This window comes from Cervus canadensis, chromosome 7, assembly GCF_019320065.1.
Source record: "Cervus canadensis isolate Bull #8, Minnesota chromosome 7, ASM1932006v1, whole genome shotgun sequence".
Taxonomy (NCBI): domain Eukaryota; kingdom Metazoa; phylum Chordata; class Mammalia; order Artiodactyla; family Cervidae; genus Cervus; species Cervus canadensis.
In genome coordinates, this window is record NC_057392.1 from 76,228,456 (window position 1) to 76,250,562 (window position 22,107).

General features: G+C 41.7%; 1 protein-coding gene and 2 pseudogenes across 1 annotated transcript in view; 1 reads left to right on the top strand and 2 right to left on the bottom strand.

The window, feature by feature from the left end:
* LOC122444969 (zinc finger protein 610-like) overlaps positions 1-22,107 on the bottom strand; it is a 93,122-nt gene that overhangs the window by 25,629 nt on the left and 45,386 nt on the right. The gene's annotated exons all lie outside the window — the stretch shown is intronic.
* LOC122444762 lies at positions 1,573-20,922 on the bottom strand (annotated as a pseudogene).
* On the top strand, positions 11,573-12,021 carry LOC122445127 (annotated as a pseudogene).

Genomic DNA, 22,107 nt, shown 5'->3' on the forward strand with positions numbered 1-22,107 from the left:
AGATCCAATATGTTATTTTCTTCTTCTGTCTGCCGTTTCTCAAGGACTCTCTATTCCTTATCAGTTCCTGGAAAACAGGAAAGAGCAGAGCTGCACGCAGTTCTCAGGACTGAGATCATGAGAAAGGGCACTTGCTTGGATTCCTTTCAGTGACTCCCTTCAGTGACCTTTTACTTAAAGGTAATCTATTCAGTTATGCTCCTCTTACTCAGGATATGGAATGCTTTCTGGGCCTTTGAAGATTACTATTTGCTTGGCTTTGTTTCTGCTCAATTTTTTTACTGCCTTAAAGCTGCCTTGTATGAAGATACATAACCATGCGTTTCTGCAAATAAAGCACCCTTGTCTCACTCGAGACTTGGGTCCCCTGCGTCCCTCTTCTCGTTGACTCCAGTCCCCAGGTCCCAGTCTACAAAGACCGGGACAGCTCTGTCTTCAATTTTCATAAATAAGAGTAACTCTTCTTTAATCATACATACAACAGTTATTTCTATCCAATGGAGAACATGACCCTTTTCCTATGCATTGTTCCTAGCACACCACTGGTCCCTGGTAACTGTCCCTCTCCTCCTACGAAAAGCCCAGTCCTTTTAACATCTTGACTACTCTTCTCAAGGTCAGTTGGTAGAATATTATGTTTTATAACAGGCTGGACTATGTATGGAAAGGCTTCCAGATCCTACTGACCATGATGAGTCATGTCTTAGGTTTACATTATTTTCTGCCCTCCCTGTTCCTAATTCACACACACTACTGAATTTCATAATTCAGGCTGTGTGTTTTTCCAGAAAACACGGATCTGAATGAATCGTACCTAATGAAGTTGGCCCCTTCATCTCACTGATTCCTTCCCAGAGACCATCATGAAACACATGTAGCAAATGCGTTTGATCAATGTATTACCAAAGCCAAGCTCTTAGAGCTCACCATGCAACAGGCCAAAAAACTGAGAGATTACTTGTTGGGCAGGGAATATTGACTTTATTCAGAAAGCCAGGAGACCAAAAAGATGCTGGATTACTGTCCCAAAGAATCATCTTTCTGGAGTTAAAATTCGGGTTTCTTTTATACGAAAAGATCTCTATAGCTTCTCTTCAAATATGGACTTATTACAGTTGCTGACTACCTGAACTAAAGTCATCAGAGAATACATAAAGTGAAAAAGGTAAAGATTTGTCACAACCACTGAGTCTGGGAAGTATGGCCCCATTATGTTCCTGTCTTGTGACTTTTGGGTAAGATCCTTGCCACACACATTACATTGCTGTGTGTTTTCTACAGGATAAATACTCTGATACTACTGGCAAGATGTGAGCTGTGAGGACAGGGTTTTTTTTTTCCACATTTGTGAAACTGGTGAGGAATCTTTCTAGAATGAATTCATGTTCTAAAGACCTGACTAATAAATACATACATATCTGGCTTCTATCCAGTATGAATTTTCTCATGAAGCCTAAGAGGTTGCCACACTCATCATATTTGTATGGTTCTTCAGTAGTATGAATTCTCTGACCAACAGTAGGGTGTGAAGTTTGAACTTTGAATTTTGAAGACTTCTACCATATACCACATTCACCTAAGTTTTTTTCATGTATGGATTTTCTGATGTTTAGAGAGTGCTGAGACCTGAGTAAAGGATTTTCCACACTCGAAACATTTGAAAGGTTTCTCTATATGTATTCTCCGATGACTTGTAAGGTGTGAATTTCGACTGAAGAACTTGCCACACTCATTACATCTGTAAGGTCTCTCTCCAGTATGAATTCTCCAATGAAGGCGGAGATGTGGTTTTTGACCGAAGACTTTTCCACACTCATCACATTTGTAAGGTTTCTCACCAGTATGAACTGTCTGATGACTTAAAAGGGTTGACTTTACACGAAAGGCTTTGCCACACTCATCACATTTGTAAGGTTTCTCTCCAGTATGAAATCTCTTATGACTTATAATCTGTGAATGCTGACTAAAGTGCTTGCCACACTCATCACATTTGTAAGGTTTCTCTCCTGTATGAACCCTCTGATGACCAGCAAGGTATTCATTTCGGCTAAAGACTTTGTCACATATATCACATTTAAATGATTTCTTTCCTGTATGAATTTTCTCATGTCTCCTGAGGTGTGAGCTGGAAGTAAAGGTCTTGCCACACTCATCACATCTGTAAGGTTTCTCACCAGTATGAACTGTCTGATGACTTAAAAGGACTGACTTTACACGAAAAGCCTTGCCACACTCATCACATTTGTAAGGTTTCTCACCAGTATGAACTGTCTGATGATATAAAAGGACTGACTTTACACGAAAAGCCTTGCCACACTCATCACAACTGTAAGGTTTCTCACCAGTATGAAGTGTCTGATGCCTTAAAAGGACTGACTTTACACGAAAGGCCTTACCACACTCATCACAATTGTAAGGTTTCTCTCCAGTATGAACAGTCTGATGACTTAAAAGGACTGACTTTACACGAAAGGTCTTTCCACACTCATCACATTTGTAAGGTCTCTCTCCAGTATGAAATCTCTTATGCCTTCTGAACTGTGAAGAGTGACTATAGTGCTTGCCACACACATTACATTTGTAAGGTTTCTCTCCAGTATGAACCCTCTGATGATCAGCAAGGTATGCATTTTGGCTGAAGACTTTGTCACATATATCACATTTAAATAATTTCTCTCCTGTATGAATTTTCTGATGTCTCCTGAGCTTTGAGCTGTCAGCAAAGGTTTTGCCGCACTCATTACATTGGCAACTTCTCTTTCTTGCAGGGATAGTCCGATGACTTACAAGGAATGAATTCTGACCAAAGATTTTATCGCATACATCACACTTATGTAAGTTTGCTCCTGAGTGGATTATCTGATGTCTAGCAAGGGTGGAGCTATCATTAAAGGTTTTGCCACACTCATTACATTTGTAACATTTCACTTCAGAATGAATTTTCAAATGACGTGCAAGCTGTGAACTTTGATCAAACAATTTGTCACCGACTTCACGTTTATGTAGTTTCTCTCTTGTGTGGATGGCCTGATGTTTAATGAGGCATGAGCCCTTAAGACAGGCTTTCCCACACTCATCACATTTGTAAGGTTTTACCCTGTGTGCTTTGAGGTCTTGTGTTATTACTGAAGGATTCATAAAATCATCCCCATATATATTAGAAACACTGGTTTGGACACAAGGAGGACTTCTTTGAAGTGGTGAAAATGACAAACTGTTGTTGACAGAACTCTCAACTTCGTTATATTCAGAAGTTATCCCACCAGTTTGAAGTATCTGCAGTTTATCCTGAAAGTTAAACCCAAGCCTGTTTCCAAAGGGCGTGATTCCTGCATCCTTTCTATCATGTGAATCTCTTCCATCAGGCACATTTCCATCAAGGCTTACAGGTGCTCCTTTCTGATTTCTTTTGTCATCTCTCCCCTGACACTCAAAGTCACACATATTTTCCTGAGTTTCCCAAAGATGAAAATGTTTGATTTCATAGCTTTCAGGTCTTCCCAGCATCAATGTTTGGAGTGGCTCTCGTTTATCACTGTTCACTTTGGGTTCTAAATGCTTGATCACATGTGTAGGAGAGATATCTACAAGATAAAAAGAACCATAGGTATCCTGCTGACAATGATTCAAAACCAAATGTTTCATGTTCAACATCTATTACACCAAAAGTAATACTTACACCAAGTTATGACACACAACAATGATGACCTTAAGTCTTTAGAAACACTAAAGGAATAGAATTCTTAACTTAAGAAAGCATGATAACATAAATTCACCATTAAGGTAACCTAGTTTTAAAAACCATATGCCAAACACACTCATATTGGACAATCTTATGCCCACTCTCAAAAACAGAGTATTTTTCTATGAGGACCTCTAGGAACGTATCAATCGACAGTTGTCTCAAATTGAAAAGAAAAATATTACACTATCACTTTGTATACGTATTTTGCATACGTACTGTACACAAATAAATTCTAAACAATATATTATATATTGTAACAGTAAATAATCCAAAACCAAGCTTACCCAATTAATAATTAACTATTCATAATTGGTTGTTAACAACTGAAAAGAAATGAGAAAATGAAGAATATGACTAAAACAATTTTTTGGAAACAACAGTTTTCTAAATCTGCTATAGAACTACGTACCCAAAAAGAAAGGCATTTTACAATGTTAACAAGTAGTATGTGTCAGCTGTAGTGCAGAATACACACTAAAGGACCATCATCTGTAAATGATACATAAACTGAGACGTAAAATATTCACCAGTTTTCTAACAGCCAAGAACCAAAGCAATCCCTGCCTATGTTGTTGTTGTTCAGTTGCTCAGTTGTGTTTGAGTCTTTGCAACCCCGGGGACAGTACCCACTGGACTCCTCTGTCCATGGGATTTCCCAGGCAAGAATAATGGAGTGGGTTGCCATTTCCTTCTCCATGGGATCTTCCTGACTCAGGGATCAAACCTGCATCTTCTGCATTAGCAGGTGAATTCTTTACCACTGAGCCACCAAGGAAGGCTAATCTCTAGCCATGCACTGTTCTTAATTACCTGGTTTTTGGCACCAAAATGTAATAAATAAAAAGCGAGTGCTTTGTGTACTTATTGACTAGGGCCAAACACAATATTGCTGAAAAATGTTGCAAGTGAAAAGCATACAAGATATAATGTAGTTGAGGTTTGACAGAAAACAAAATTCTGTAAAGTAATTATTCTTCCAATTAAAAAATAAAATTTTAAAAAGATATAATGTAGATAAAGTCATATCATAAAGAACATGACAGAATACAGATATTACCTTTTGTAAACAGGTAAATTTTGAGTATTTACTATAAAACATGCACTACTGTAAGCCAACGGACAGCACTAATTTGCTTTAAAAGGCTTCAGGTAAATTAACATGTTTTTCTCTAATCAGAGCAGGAAACACACCTAATTGGCCCACAAAGTGGTAAGAGAACCAGGAGATGAATCTGAACATACAGACTGGGAATACTTATTTGTAAACATGACTACCCACCAAGGAGTAGATTAGAAAATATTAAAAAGAAAAACAACAACAACAAGGAACTTAGAAAGAAAATACCAAGGAAGATACAAGACAGAAGTAGTCTGTTTAACTATTATTCACCATCCCATCTCGAAATGGTTTGTGAGTCATCATGGATGCACAGAGTGATTGAGGTCATGTCCTGAGAAACTTGTTCAATAAATGACCAAAAATTATCTTTACAGTGAGAGCATGTAGAAGGTGGAGGGATGCGGTAGGTAAGAATAATGTTTCCATCCATATCAAGGTACTATGTGAGGAATGGTCAGGACTAACAGAGGGCCTGCGTGGAGCATAGGGTACACAGGCTGATGTCAGATATCAGCTTGGGACTGCATGTCTTTGTGAAAATAACTGAGAGCGCAAACTAATATACTGACCTGAAAAGAAAAGAACTGGTTCAGCAAGTTTATGGGCATTATACTATGGGTACGGGACAGAAACAAGAGAGATTTTAAGAGTGACTGTGATATATGGAGAAAGCAGGATAATACTATTTACAATGTAAGGTATCCAACTGTGAAATTTGTGAGTTACAATGGAATGCTTATATTCAAGAAAAACATACACAATATTCCAGGACATTGTGTAAGAATCTTATTAGCAGAAATCAGAAGGAACATCCAGGAAAAGGCTATCTAAACCTGGGTTCCTCTGCCAAGTATGACTAACCTCTCTATTGGACATTTACTTCATTTCTTCTTCCACACATGTTCATCTCAAGATCGAGGAGTATCAAAGAAAAGGAGGGATTGAAACTGACTCTGGAGGACCTTCCCAGTTACAAAAGCCTTTCTGAGCCTTTTGCGTTTGTAGAAAAAGACTTTATTCTCCTAGACTTTCCCTGAGTTCAAAAGAGTAGATTCAAACAGTTTCTAATACATAAAAGGATCATAAACCATGATCAAGTAGGATTTATAGCAGGGATGCAAGATTTCTCGATATCCACAAATTATTCAGAATGATACACCACATTAACAGTTGAAGACTAAAAACCATATGATCATCAATAGATGCAGAAAAGATTGTGACAAAATTCAAGTGCCATTTATGATAAGAACCCTTCAGAAAGTCAGCACAGATGGACCCTACCTCAACATAATTAAGACTGTATATGTCAAACACACAGCTAACATCATACTCAACAGGGAAAAACTGAAAGCACTCCCCTTAACACCATGAACAAGACAAGAATGTTCACTATTTCCACTTGTATTAAACATATTTTTGGAAGTCCTAGCCACAACAATCAGAAAAGAAAAAGAAATAAAAGGAACTGAAGTTTAGAAAAATAAAAAAGAAGTAAAACTGTCACTCTGATGGTACACACAGAAAATCCCGAAGATGCCACCAGATGACTACTAGACCTCATCAATGAACACAGTAAACTTCTTGGACACTAAATATAAAGAAAACTGCTGCATTTCTATACACTGATAATGATAAATCAGAAAGTGAAATTAGTCAAACAATCCCATTCACCATCTCATAGAAAACAATAAAATTCTAAGCAATAAACCTATCTAAAAAGTCAAAAGAACTGTACTCATAAAACTGTAAGAAGCTGATGACTGATACCAAAGATGACACAAACAGATGGAAATTGTATACCATGTTCTTGGACTGAAAGAAGTAACACTGTCAAAATGACCATACTATCCAAGGCAATCTACATATTCAATGCAACCCTTATCAAATTAACAATGACATATTACATAAAACAAAGAAAAATTTAATTTGCACCAAAATACAAAACACTCTGGTATCTAAAATGATCTTGAGAAGGAAGAACAGAGCTGAAGGAATGATGTTCCCTGACTCAGACTAAACCACAAACTTACACTCATCACAGTAATATGATAACGGCACAAAACAGGACACAGATCAGTGGAACAGGATAGAAAACCCAGAAATAAACCAATTTACTTATAGTCAATTATTCCATAACAAAGGAGGAAAGAATATAGAATGAAGAAGTCTCTTTAATAAGTAATGCTGGGATAAATGGATAGTTACATGAAAAACAATGAAATTACAACATTCTCTAACACCACATAAAAAATAAACTCAAAATGTATTAAACATCTAAATGCAAGACCAGATACTATTAAATTCATAGTGGAAAACAAATGCAAAACATTGACATAAATGTCAGCAGTTTTTTTGGATCTATCTCTTAGAGTCATGGTAAGAAAAGCAAAATCAAACAAATGAGATCTAATGCAATTTAAAACCTTTTTGCAAAGCAAAGGAAACCAAAAAGAGAACAAAAGTACAACTTTTGGACTAGGAGACTATATATGTAAATGATGCTACCTATACGGGATTTATTTCCAAATATACAAACAGTTCATACAGCTTAATATCAAAACAAACAAACAAACAAACAAATAACCCAATCAAAAACTGGGCAGAAGATCAAAACAGATATTTCTTCAAAGGAGACAAACAGATGGCCAACAGTCACCTGAAACGATGTTCGACGCCTCTACTTATCAGAGAAATGCAAATCAAAATCACCTCACAGTGGTCACAATAACAACGATCAAAAAGTCTACAAACAATAAATGGTTGAGAGGGTGTGGAGAAAAGAGAACCCTCCTACACTGTTGGAAGGAACATAAATTGGTACTGCCACTTTGGAGAAGAGCATGGAGGTTCCATAAAGAACTGAAAATAGAGCTATCACATGAACCAGCAATTCCAATCCTGGGCATATATCCAGAAAGGATGAAAACTAACTCAAAATGATACATGCACCCCAATGTTTTTAGCAGCACTGTTTATACCAGACAAAACATGGCAGCAACCTAAATGTTCACTGACAAAGGGATAAAGAATATGTGTTACATATATACAAGGGAATACTGTGAAGTGAAAGTAGCTCAGCCGTGTCTAACTCTTTAAGACCCCATGGCCTGCAGCCCACCAGACTCCCCTGTCCATGAAATTCTCCAGGCAAGAACACTGGAGTGGGTTGCCACCTCCACAGCATAAAACACAATGAACTAACACCTTTTGCAGCAATATAGACTGAGGGAGTATTCTAAGTGAAATCAGACAGAGAAAGACAAATATCATAGGATAGTATATCTTGAACTGAAATAAATGATACGAATGAACTTATTCACAAAATAAACTCACCAGCATAAAAAACAAACTTATGCTTACCAAAGGGGATAGTGCAGGATGGTGGCGGGGGCAGGAAAGAGAAAGATAAATTAGGAATCTGAATCTATACAAACTAATATATATACAAAATAGATAAACAACAAGAACCTACGATATAGCTCAGGGAACTATATTAAGTATCTTGTAAATTGCCGTGTAACTGAAAAACAACACTGTAAATTAACTATACCTAAAAAGTGGAGAAGGAAAAGGCAACCCACTCCAGTGTTCTTGCCTGGAGAATCCCAGGGACAGAGGAGCCTGCTGGGCTGCCGTCTGTGACGTCGCACAGAGTCAGACACAACTGAAGCGACTTAGCATGCATGCATGCATGCATCGGAGAAGGAAATGGAAACCCATTCCAGGGTTCTTGCCTGGAGAATCCCAGGGACAGAGGAGCCTGGTGGGCTGCCATCTGTGGGGTCGCAGAGTCGGACACGACTGACTCGACTTAGCAGCAGCAGCAGCATACTTAAAAAGAATGGTTGAAACAAAAACAAAAACAGAAACACCTCTTGCGGAGATGTTCAAACGATGTTTCACAAGGGTGTAAAAGCTACTAAATGGGGGAAGCAGTCTATGAAACAAGACATGTTGACAAAACTGAATACCCACCAGCAAAACAATTTACTTGGAACATTATCTTACACTAAAGACAAAAGTGAACTCAACATGGTTCAAAGACCTAAACCTAAGTCCCAAATGTATAAAACCCCTAGAAGTAAATGTGCAGGAAATGTTACTGGAAACTGGACCCACAAATGATTTACCAGATATAACACCAGAAGCACAAGTCATAAAATAAAACCAGATATTAATAAAGTGAACTATATCAAAATTATAAACTACTGTCCATTAAAGTGCAGTGAGTTTGAAAAGACAATCAACAGTAAAAGAGAAAATATGTGGAAATCATACATCTCATAGTAAATGAGTACAAAGAATATACAAAGAATTTTAAGAGGGCCTGATCACCAGTTCCACTGTAGGGACCATTCCCCAATCAACCATCCAACGCATTGCAAATACAAAACAGAAACACTAAGAGTAGCAAAATTTGAACTCAATGATAAAATAAAAAAATACTTACAATGCACAGAACAACAGCGCAGCCAACAGCCTCATAGATATGAGAATGTGAACTGGGACAAAGTTGTCCTGGGATAAATTCCCATACCATTTACAGAGGCTAAAATATATGCTCCTTGATATACATGAACAACAGAGTCACGGTGCCCTGACAGAGTCTCCAAAGCCAGAAAATCACCTGGAAAGATGCGTCAGGCGCTCGTGATACTTTCTCTCTCACAATCCTGTAAGATACTGACTACTCTACTGGATAGCTTCAAGTGGTGACTTTGAACAGAGCAAGAAAATGATATTAATAGTGTCTCCATCACAGTTTTCTGTTACCTAGGAAATCCACTCCACAGAGACTCACCAGAGGCGGCCAATTAAACATAGGTGGATTATCACAGCAAGGAAACCAGATTAAATTTCAGACCCTCAGGAATATATTTCAAAGAAATTTAAGAAGTAAAATGATACAAAGTAAGCAGAATGTAACATTGGGAACAGTTGACAATCCCAGACTGGCTAGAGCAGTACAAGAGTAAAACTAATACAACAGGAAGGTCAGACATTACAGGATCTTGAGATGGGACCATGCGCTCGACCTAAAGACGACAAGCTAAGAGCCCGCGAGATTCACATATGCTCCCCTTGTAGGATCTAGCATCAAAAAGACCATCTCTCTACCCACTCTTCTTACATCTTCCGAAGTAACAAACACAGAGGAGCCAATCAACCAGCATGTCCCACTCCTAAAGAGAAAGAAACAGCCCTTTTGAGATACTTTTTCTTTATACATTGTATCTTTGGCTATTTTTACATCACTCTCCACTGTCCAGAGCTTTTCTCCTGCTCCAATGTGGAGATAATATTCAGATCAGAAACAGAAATTCTGAGACTCCCTTGGTGATCCTGTGCTTAAGACTCTGCACTTCCAATGCAGCGGGTGCAGGTTTGATCCTTAGTCAGGGAACTAAGATCCCACACGCAGAATGGTGCAGCCAAAAAAAGTAAACAAATAAGCAAAACAAGAAGAAATGGATATTCAGGGTAATCAGAAAAAAGAAATCTAAAGTGCTGTGCATTTTTCTAAACACTGAGCCAAAGGTCAAAGGTAGAAAATAGGAAATCGGGTTTTTTAGTGTTTTCTTTTAACATTTGCCAGTGAGCTTTGGACATAATTAAGCTCTGGGACAACCTCACATGTGACATGAGACAGACACAGCATCTGAAGAGGGTCAGTTTAACCTTGTGAAGCTGTGTCATACCCGAGTCACCAGAACGCTCAGATGAAAGACATCAGGGCCTCCCAAGGGGCACACAGGGAAAATGCAGATACCCAACGGCAGCTCTGGAAGCAAGTCATCCTCACCCACAGACAGCAGGTTCCTGTAGGTCTCCAGCATCACATCCCTGTACAAGGCCCTCTGAGCAGGGTCCAGGAATTCCCACTCCTCCTGAGTGAATTCAATGGCCACATCCTCAGAGGTCAGTCGTTCCTGAAATGAAACCACATGTCACCAAAAGGGCCATGAAAAGTTCTCATTTTCATGCAAAAGAGAAAGGGTATTTAAGGGGTAAGAATGGACTTGGTTGAAGTATGTGTTCTAACAGATCCATGCAGGGGTATCTGGAGAAATCATGGATCTCTAATTTTAATTTCTTATGCTTTTTCATAAGACCTTATGAGATCCTCCAATTAATATGGATTTTTCATCATTGTTCAAAATCCATGAACTATATATAAATAAAACTCAACACTGTATTGGCTATACAGAAGTGTCAGATATTATGTTCTACCCAGTGAGCGCAATTCATTATCCAGATGAGGTACAGCATGAGTGGTGTGTTCAGAGATGATGAAGCCACAGCACTTTTAATGAAAAGGTCAAATTTTTCACTTATGACGGTAATAGCAGCAAGGACCAAAAGTGTTTGAAGGCTTCTTGTTACTCTAAATTACTGTAGTATTACTCTAAACATTAAATAAGTACTTTACAGGAAAGAACCTGTCATCAATATAATAGCTCATTGAAGAACGATCTGTTCCCACCTTACAGAAGAAAAACTGTGTCGCAGACACGCTGAGAAACTCGACTCAGATCAAGAAGGTTAGAAATGTTACACGAAGCACCTGAACTCAGAGACTTGGGCTCAGCAACTGAAGCTTAAGTATCTAACAGTTAAGTAATACAGAGAACATTAAAAGTCCTTTGACACAGGGCTCCTAAAGAAAACTTGAAAGAAGTCCAAGGTGAGCCTCCTCCCTGCCCCTCTGTCTTCTCTGCAGGGGGAGCAGCTCTCAGGCCCCGGGCCTTCATCCCCTGAAAATGGACGCCTGCGCCGAATTCGTCTCCACCCCGTCCCTGATCGGGAGAACCTCCCGCCTGCTGAGTGATCACTGTCCGCGGTGGTGAAGGACCGGAGACACTGACCGATGAGGGCCACGGCAGCGTGGCAGCCCCGGGTCCCCGGACCATCTCACTCATTCCTAGCCGCAGCTTCCAAACCAGCGCCATTTCACGGGCCTCTGACACAGAAGCCAAGTGCCCTGGAGCTGGAGCGGCCAGAGCAGGGGAGGCTGGGTCCAGGGCTGGAGGTGGGACCGTGTGCGGGAGCGTCATCACTGCTACCCAGGAACCCTTCTCTGAAACAGCAGCTCGTCTGCGCCGTGGGCTTGGCCCTCTCAAAGGCCATGGGGCTCTTTGGCCTGATGGTGGTCTAGCTCATCTTCCTCACGACGTGAAGGAGCTGCTTCCACCTCCCACAGTTCTTTCTCCTGTGTCTGCCCTGTGTGTTCCCTTTCCTGTAACTCCCCAGGCAGCCTGGGGACAGTGGTGGGCTCAGGGTTTGACAGAAGGAAAGCAAATAAATATTGTATTAATGTGAAAAAAAAAAGTCCAAGGTGAACAATGTGGAATGGCATGAAAGGTCATTATAGACGTGGATACAGAAACACAACTGTTAGCAACTTACTACTTAAAACGCTAACAGGATTGTTTAGAAAATTTCAAGGCCACAGATTATACTGATAACATAATTTCAACTGAAAAAAAAGGTAATGTGTAGTTTTCAAATCATGATGTCTTCTATCTAAACCACAGACTTGCACATGCATGCATATATATCTATAAAAAATTAACTGAAATGACAGCATTTGTCTCTTGACAGACTTTTTGGTCAATTGTATATCATCCTTTTATTCACATGTATTTCAGCATGTTTCAGATGATAAAAATGTATCCCTTGTACTCAGCTGAATTTGTCACCAGGATTCTATACTAGCCTACCAAAAGAAAACTGGTAAAAACATTTTAAAAAGATGTCAAGATACACAAAAGGGAAAGGACAGTCTCAATTGATCTGATTCCCAGATTTTACCAGCTATTGTGCATATTAATACCTGACTTCTACCCGCAGTTTCCTGACCCTGGTTGACAGAGAGCAGACAGCGCATCCAGATGGGCCCTAAGCAATCCCTGCTGCCCAACAGCACTGAGACCCCGTCTCCAACCCGTGGGTGAGAAGCCCTGCCCAGGACGGTGCCCAGGGGAGCCTCCTCACAAGGGCCAGGTCACCAGGTCATGGGGAGATGGGATCTAAGTGGAGACGACAGGCCCTGTGGGAAGGCCCTGGCTGAGTGTACGTATACAGGAGTCAGACAGGACACTCCAGAGTCAGACACGATTAGCGAGTCCAGAGAAGGGCATTTCAGGAAGGACAGACTGAATATGACCTCACCTGAGAAAGAGCCATGCCTGACTCCTGTTCTTTCCTCTTCCTCAACTTCAGGGCTTCCTCAGGCAACACAAGTCTTCAGAGGTCTATCATGAAAGTGAAAACATGCTGTTTAATGCTTCGAGTCAACACATCCCCTTCCTGAGCCCCAACCACACACACAGGGAAGCCCTCACCATGAGGAACACACAGTCCCCTGTGGCCACTGTCTCAGGAGGGACTCAGGACAGTCAACTCCTGTCAGGGAATGTTTGACGGGAGGATTCCTACGTGCTGTCTCTCATGAGTCCTTGTCCCTCTTCAAGCGGAAAAGCACGCTGCTCCCAGGGACTGAGGTCATTGTGTGAGGCAAGCATGAGTCTCCTTTAGTAAACATTCTCCTTAGGACAAAACAGCTTAATCTCCTTCCCCTTACTTGAGATATAGATTGTCTCCTGACCTTGTGACTAACGTTACCCCTTGTTCCCTTGGTAACGGTTGCTGTACATTTGGTTTTCTGATCTCTATCATTCCCGAAAGAAGTTTCTTGTACTGCAGCCTATATATACTCATAGAAAAATCATTAAAGCACCTTTGCTCCACCAGAGCTTAGGTCCCCGGGTCTTTTTTGTCTCTCTCTCTCTCTCTCTTTCTCTCTTTCACTTTCTTATCGTCGACTCCGTACCACAAGGTTCCGGTCCATTAAAGGACCCCAACAAACTCCCGCAGAGAGACCAACACAGGACTTTCCCACACTTTCCCTGGGATCACACTCCCCTCCTGGTGAGGACTCAGCACACAGCAGGCCCTGATCCGTCCCCACTCAGAACAGAGCACCCCCTCCTCAGCCCAGATCTCAGCCCTCAGGAATGAGAGGACTCAAGAGTCCTGATGCTCAGTGAGGGATCCAGATTGGAATGAACTGGGGCATCTTAAACATTCTCGAGCTGTGGACCAACACAAACTACCTGAACGGGAATCTCGGGTCAGAGGGTACAAGACATGGGTATGCAAAATGCCTCATCAATGAAACGTGAAGCCTGGACTGAGCACCACTCAGAGGAGAAAAGCACCCACCAAGTCTCCTTTCCTTTCCTAGCCTTACTAAGGTGTAACTAACAAAAATGCTATAAACGTACTGTGTACAAAGTGATCATATGATAGATTCATACACTGAATAATTGTTATAGTCGAGTAAGTTACACTTCCACCTATGAGTACACTGTATTATGTCTCTCTGGGTGAATTTCAATTATATAGAAACACTACAGGCAGCATGCATTACCTCAGATCCCCAGAACTTACTTAGTTTACAACTGAAAATCTCTACTCTTTCACTAACAGTGCCCCATTTCCCCCTCCACCCAGCTCCTGGTAACAGCCTTATTACTCAATGGCTCTATGAGTTTGACATTCTAGTTTCCACATACAATATCTGTCCTTCTTCATCAGGCTTATTTAAGCTGGCATAATGTTTTCTAGGTTCATTCATTTTGGCATAAATGCAGGACCCTTGATTTTTATATTTATATATAGAGAAAAAATAGTTCATGAATATACAGTATATAATAAATATTTCTATAACACACTTTTGTTACCTATTCTTTTGTCAAGAGATATCTGGCCTGTGTCTATGCCTTGGCTACTGCAAATCAAGTCACACTTTTGGGACTGAGGACATATCCCTGAAAAACTGATCACTTTCCCTTTGGATATCTGTCAGAAATGGGTTTGACAGACTGTAGGCCTCTTCTATGTTAATTTCTTAAGGAACTTCCATTTTGTTTTCCAACACAGCACTACCATTTACATTACCACCAACAGTGCAGTTAAGATTCCGTGGTTTCTGTACTGTGCCTGTGTGGGTGCTTTTTTTGGGAGGGACAGTAGTGGGTAACAGAGAACCCAGCACTGGCCTGGCAGCAAGAGAGTTGCAGCTGCATCTTCTAGAGGACGAGCCCCCGGGCTGCAGATCACTGCGGCAGTGCTGCCCTTGATTCTTGGAGCCATCATCCCCTACGTCACAGGACCTTATCACTCTTCTCAGGTTGGGCCCAGAGATCCCTACCGAGCAGGACCACCTTATAACAAGCATTCTGAGATCTTAACTTTAGTACTCCTAATTTCCCATCTCCTTCCTGCCCCATTAGGTTTTGGATTTCTGCTCATCCTCAGCGCTCTGAAATCACAATTGCTGACACTGAGCACATGAACTCCTAGATGGCAAAGCTGCTGTCCACGATGGTGACTGGTCCCTGGATAGACGGAGCTTAGATCTGGGGGCTACAGAGGACTAAACACAGCAGACTAAACAAGGGGATATATTAGCCCACTGCTTGAGGACACCGGTTCTGTAGGGCTTTTCAGGACTTCCTATATTTCTTGGCTCTTCTTTTGAAGAAGCAAGTAGTCACATGGGGTAAAGATCAATTACAGCTGCAATGTCCAGAACATGGGAAACATCTTCATCACCTGCCCTGTTCTCTTGGTCTTCCCTGAGGATTATTCAGCCCAACCCATACTCCTGTCATCTAAAGACACTTCCAGTATCAGGTACTGCAACCACGCTGGGAAGAAGAGGAACACTATGAGCCCTAAAAAGAAGGGAACCAGGAAGGACTCAAAACAACCCATGAAGAAGGGCAAGAATCTCTGCTGATGGCAACTGATACAGAGGCAATAAACCTGGGGAACATGAGAGAGACTGTTAGGAGGGGATGGGGAACCTCTCTGAGCCTAGACTTGAAGGGAGACAAAGGGCCTGAGCCAGGGTGACTTGAAGGTGAGAAACTACGATGTCAGACAGAAATGGTTTTGGTATTTGGAAACAGAGAAAAGGTAAATGAGACCACGACAGGCTGAACCGTGAGCAGACGGTCAGCTCCCAGGATGAGGCTGGAGACACTGACAGGGCCCTGAGTTTGACAGAGGGCTGTGGAGCCACAGCGAGGAGTCAAGCTTTAGTCCCAAGAACAAATGAAAGCCACTGGAGGTCTGAACATCAGGACGTGAAAAAAATCTCCCTTCAGATTAAGCCTTATTCATAGAAGTCATCTCATTCGTAGCCTGTGATCCTGCCTCCATCCTACAGTTATCCTTTTCGTTTTTCATTCAGGGAGGACTGGGATCTATTTAAAATCCTAGTTCCCACCAGACACTCCCTCCAAACCAGAACTGCCACACACAGACACACAGCCACTTTGGCTAATCATTTCAGGGGTCAGTGCTTCTCATGCTCAGAGTTTCCGGTCTAGTCTCTCATCTTCATGTTACAAGTGGGCTCCCGCAGGTCCAGAGAGAAGGTGTTTATGAGGTCTGAGCTGAGAGAAGAGAACCGGGTATAACTGAATAATGAAACGGGAGGGGGAAGGGCAAGTGCGCCAGGTTTGTCCTTATTGCCCATCCCATTTAACACCAGGAACATCTGTCATGTATCTCAGCAAAAGAAACTTTTCTTTCACGGTTGGGTTAAACTGATACCAAGCAGGTAATTCTTTATTATAAGATTGCAGTAAAATATTTTAAAAATACAGAATTGCACATATCTATCCACTGGTACAAGAAACATTCTAAGAGGTCAGCTGAGAAATAGGATCTAAGCAATCTTTTTCATCATGAATAGAGAGGCTCTCTTGGAAGGTTCCAGGTCAATCCAGCCCATCCTTCCTCATTTGCAGGGCAGTCAAAAAGGGACCCAGGTCACCTACCTACGCGGGGTGAAGGGATGGGCTGACAGGAAAGGGGGCCCCTGCGGGGCACAAGGAGCGGCCGAGGAGATAGGAGGACAGAGGAGCTGCGAGGGAAGGGGTCTCAGGAGCGGAGCGGGCTCTCCAGAATCCCAGGACCAGGGAGAGGGCGCGGCCTCGCTGGGAGCAGGGGCGAGGGGCTCTGCCTCCAGCGGTCGAGAAGGCGACGCGCCGGGGAGGGGCGCAACTCCCAACTCCTGAGAGAGGGCTTTACCTGGCGAGGCCAGAGGTAAAAAAGGGTTTTAAGCAGGAATATGTCGCCAGAGTTGGTGGCCACGGGGACCGAGGGCCGAAACCGCCTCAGAAACACTTAAAACCCAAACGAAAAGATAACCGGGCCGCGACGGCAGCGGCATCGTTTATTCGGGCCGAACACAAGGTGCCAGGGTTTTAAGGTCGCTGAGAATTCCCACACGCTGAGGACGAGTGATCCGGCGTTGGGCGCGGGGGTGGGGGTGGGGGTGGGGAGGCGGGCTGTACAAACTTACCCTGGAAGGAACGCCTTCCTTTACGCCTAAGGAAGGAACATTAGGCGCCGCTCGGGGACCTCGGCTCCGCGCGCTCCAACTTCCGGGTCCGTGTGAAAGGGCTTTTGGTATTACAGCCGCGGCTTCCGGCGAGGGGCAGGGCGAGCACCCGGTGCGCACTGCTCGTGGGAGGGGCGGGACGCCGAGGGGGGCGGGGCCTGTTACCTTGACGAGATTAAGTTGCAGTCCATAACACTGCTCAGGTAAAAGCTTCAAGTTATGTCAGAAGCCAAGATCCTTCCTCTTAAGACTAAAAGGGTTTATTCTCAATAAAAAGCTGTTTGTCACAGCGTGTTGTGCTCAGATCCTGCTAGTGAGGCTGAAGCAATTCAGGGATCTGGGAACTTGGGCAGTTTAAGAAACAAGAGTGGGACTAGTCTGTATATTACAAATACAGAACTCTCCCTGGGTAGAAATGGGCTATTCCCTACTGACACCCTACAAAACAGCAAAGTCAGCATAGTGCTGAGTTCAACAAAATCAGGGTCAGTACCTGGGTGTCTGAGATGGAGGACTTGAGGGATGTGATCATTTGGGTCACTAACCACAGCCTTAAAAAGAGCAAGACACTTTAAATGATTATAAACTGTGTTATTGTTTCTTTTATCCAACGTGTTTTAATTATTTCCCTTTCTAAACCCAACTCTTTAAACAGTGACATAAAGGGAGTTGTACAAGCAACTCTTACAATGGCAAATATGATTGTGTAAGTTTAAGCTACAGAGAAAAATTAACTGATATGTATACTGTGAAACGATTATCACAATGCTTACCTAGCATCCATAATTTTGTATAGATAACCTAAAAAGAGAAAGCAAAACAGGAGAAAAAAAACATTTTTTTTCCTTTGATGAGAACTGCATTATTCTTTACAATGCTCTATCCCATACTTTGGAGGAAGTGCTTTGTCGCCCAGGTGTGTCGGATTCTTTGTGACCCCATGGACCGTGGCCTACCAGGCTCCTCTGTTCATGGGACTCTCCAGGCAAGAATACTTGAGTGGGTTGCCATGCCCTCCTCTAGGGGATCCTCACAACCCAGGGATCGAAGGTAGGACTTGTGCATTGCATGCGAATTCTTTACTGTCTGAGCCACCAGGGAAGCCCGACTGTCAAGTATCTTTCCCAAAAACTTGTTTAGGAAATTACACTAAACTAAATAATATCCGTAATGTAATTTCAAATTGATCATGTGTTCAGTATGAACATAATTAGAAATTTTCACTTTCTATTTGCAAGTTGTAATATATTTTAGATCGTTATTTTCTAAAGCGATGACAAATCTAGACAGCATATTAAAAAGGAGAGACATTACTTTGCCCAAAGGTCTGTATAGTAAAGCGACGGTTTTTCCAGTAGTCATGTATGGATATGGGAGCTGGACCATAAAGAAGGCTGAGTGGTAAAGAACTGATGGTTTGAACTGTGGTGTTGGAGAAGACTCTGCAGAGTCCCTTGGACTGCAAGGAGATCAAACCAGTCAATCCTAAAGGAGATCAATCCTGAATATTCACTGGAAGGGTTGATGTTGAAGCTGAAGCTCCAATACTTTGGTCACCTGATGTGAAGAGCCGACTCATTAAAAAAGACCCTGATGCTGGGAAAGATTGAAAGTGGGAGAAGAAGGGGACAACAGAGGATGAGATGGTTGAATGGCATCATCAACTCAATGGACATGAGGTTGAGCAAGCTCTGGGAGATGATGAAGGACAGGGAAGCCTGGCATACTGCCATCCATGGGGTTGCAAAGAGTCGGACATGACTGTGCAACTGAACAACAACATTCTCTCAAATGTGGGTAACAAAGTCTGAAAAATACAGTCTTCCGAAGATTTGGGATTTATGGATGAACTCCATACCCCCATCAAATCATGGGATCAAATCAACATTTTCAGAATATTTAAAAACGGCAGATTACACTAATTTTCAAAAACACATGTCAAAATAGCAATATCTTCTTAGATACACTTCTAGTAGCCAACTCCCACACTTAGGTTTGTTTCAGAGCAGGCTGTTTGATACGAAATCTCGTAGGCTTTCTTTTCCTCACAGCTGAGTCAAAATCCTCAGCATGACAGAAGCTCCCATCACTAGGACTTGGCACCTGGGGTCTGTATCCAGTCCATCCCAAAGACTCATAAACTGAGCTTTCATCATGGCTAGGCTCCACGGTCAGAAACTGAACATTCTCATGATCAGATTGCTCAAGTCCTAATCCCTGAACTCAATGTAAAGGTTTTCCCACACTCATTGCATTTGGGATGTGTGGCTCCAGTATGTTCCCCAACTTGTGATCTTTGGGTAAAAGCCTTGCAACACATTTTACATCTGTGTGCTTTCTCTTCACGATAAATATTCTGCCATCTAGTGATAAATGAACAATAACATGAAGCTTTGCCATATCCCCTGCAATTTAAATCATGAAGTATTTGGTAAATCTAAGGCACAACCTAAAAGCTATTCAAACTTCAGTACATTAGGACTGTTTGGTGCAGTACAACTTGACTACTGGTGCAAGGGGCACCAATGAGAAAAGGTTGCTCACATTCCTGGCACTGGTGATGAACTCTTTTAGAATGAGTAGATTTTCAACGGCCTGACCACATTCAATATCATCTGCGCTTGATCCAGTGTGAATATTCTCATGAAGCATAAGATATGAACCACTGCTGAAAGCACTGCAACCTCAATTGTATTTTCAAGGGCTCTCACCTCTGTACATCATCTGATGGCAAGTTAGGCTTGAAAGTACACTGAAGAATTTATCACACTCATTACATCTCTAATGTTTCTTTCCATTGGAAAAGACCCTGATGCTGGGAAAGATGAAAGGCAGGAGGAAAAGAGGATGACATGGGTGCATGTCATCACGGACTCAATGCACAGGAGTTTGAGCAAGTCCTGGAGATGGTGAAGGGCAGGGAACCCGGCCTGCTGCAGTCCATAGCGTTGCCAAGAGTCCGAGAGGACTGAGCGACTTGACGGCGACCCACTCCAGTATTCTTGCCTGGGAAATCCCACGGACACAGGAGCCTGGCATGCTACATTCCCTGGGGAGCTCAAAGACATCTGACTGAGCACTGCAAACATTTTATATTTCTCTTTGATTCTAATGCTCATACAACTAACCAGCATCACTGAAAATAACCTCCTGAAATGAAGAGTCTTTGTAGTCAATTTACTACCATGGTCATATAAAACAGAAAAGGACAGTAATACGCCTCCCTAACACTCAAGAACGAACTCCAGCTCCAGCACCAGTCCCAAAGCTGAAATTCTGAACTAGTTCCTGAACACGTGATTTGATACTTATAAAATTATCAAGTGCCATGTCAAAATTAAAATGACCTTTTCCTTATAAATTACTACGTATTTCGTGCACTGTATGTGTTACCTCAGGATCTTACCTCGAGAGGAAATCAGACACTGGGTTTCTCACAGCAACAACTTAATTTATTTCGGCCAGAGGAAGGGGTCGGAGAATAGGGAGGTGCGAAGTGACTGGAGACCACGGATAGGTAGGAGAGGGGACCCCACAGGCGCAGCTTAACAACAAAAACAAAAACAAACAAGTACCTCAGGTTCCCAATGGTCGGCCGCACCTACCAAGTCTGGGCTTCAGGAATTTGCTGTAGAACGGCTTGCATCTAAGCGGGAGACTGGAAACTCCTCAGCCACAGGTTCCAGAACAGGGAGGGGCGGGGCGTAGGACACACGTGTTTACGTCATAATATATAAGTGAATACTTCCTCAACGTAATGGAATGTCAAAAATTACTAGATGTTCATTTGACGGTAATTAGGCAGTTTTTATTTTTTTAAGAACTATATATCCTCTCTTTTCTTGGCTGTCTGTTTCCAAAAGCTCTGTCAGATGTGAACAACAAAGGAGACTACAAAATAACATCTTGAGAAGACATTCCAACTTATTTTCACCAAAATTATCACCAACTTTGCACTATTTATAAATATTTCTATGTGTATTAACTGACTGAACTCAAGTCCTAAAGGAACTTTCTTCATGTTTATAGGGCAGTTACTGTGCTCCCTGTCATTGTCTTATGTGCATTTTCACATGACAAAAGTCTCAAAATAACCCACTGACTTATGTATTTGTTAGTGGAAGGCAGAGAAGAAATGTAAATTAAACTTTAAATCTCGGTCACAACATGTGGACAGAAAAAAGAACGTTAAGGAAAAACTTGAAAAAACAAAAGAAATAGGGTAGCATGATTTGAGAGAATCGCATTGAAACATATCTATTACCATATGCAAAATAGATAGCCAGTGGGAGTCTGATATGTGACTGCGCATCCAGAGCCACTGCTCTGTGACAGCTTGGAGGGATAGCGTGGGGAAGGAGGGAGGGGACACACGAATGCCTATGGCCGATTCATGCTGAGGTATGGCAAACACCATCACAATATTAAAAACTCAACAAAAAGGAAATTCTACTATAGCTGACAAGGAACTATGGAGCACACTTATTAATTTTCGAATGTTACATCAACATTTTAACATCCTTTGGAAAACTGGACTTCTATTTAGTATTTATTAATATTAAATATTTCCAAACATTACTGTTCACTAGGCTAGTGTAAAAATGTCTTAGGCAACAGATAGTAAATAGTAATTTTTCTGTTTAGTAAAACAGATTAATAGTAATTTACTACCATCCTCAACAACCATATAGAAAAATGGAACACATCTGTATGGCAGGAAAAGGAATGTAACATTCACAGCATGAGTAAACATTCAGTGTTCTGTTTAACAGTCTCACTGTGGTTTTTCCGATGTTTGACTACTGATACCTTTAGACTTTA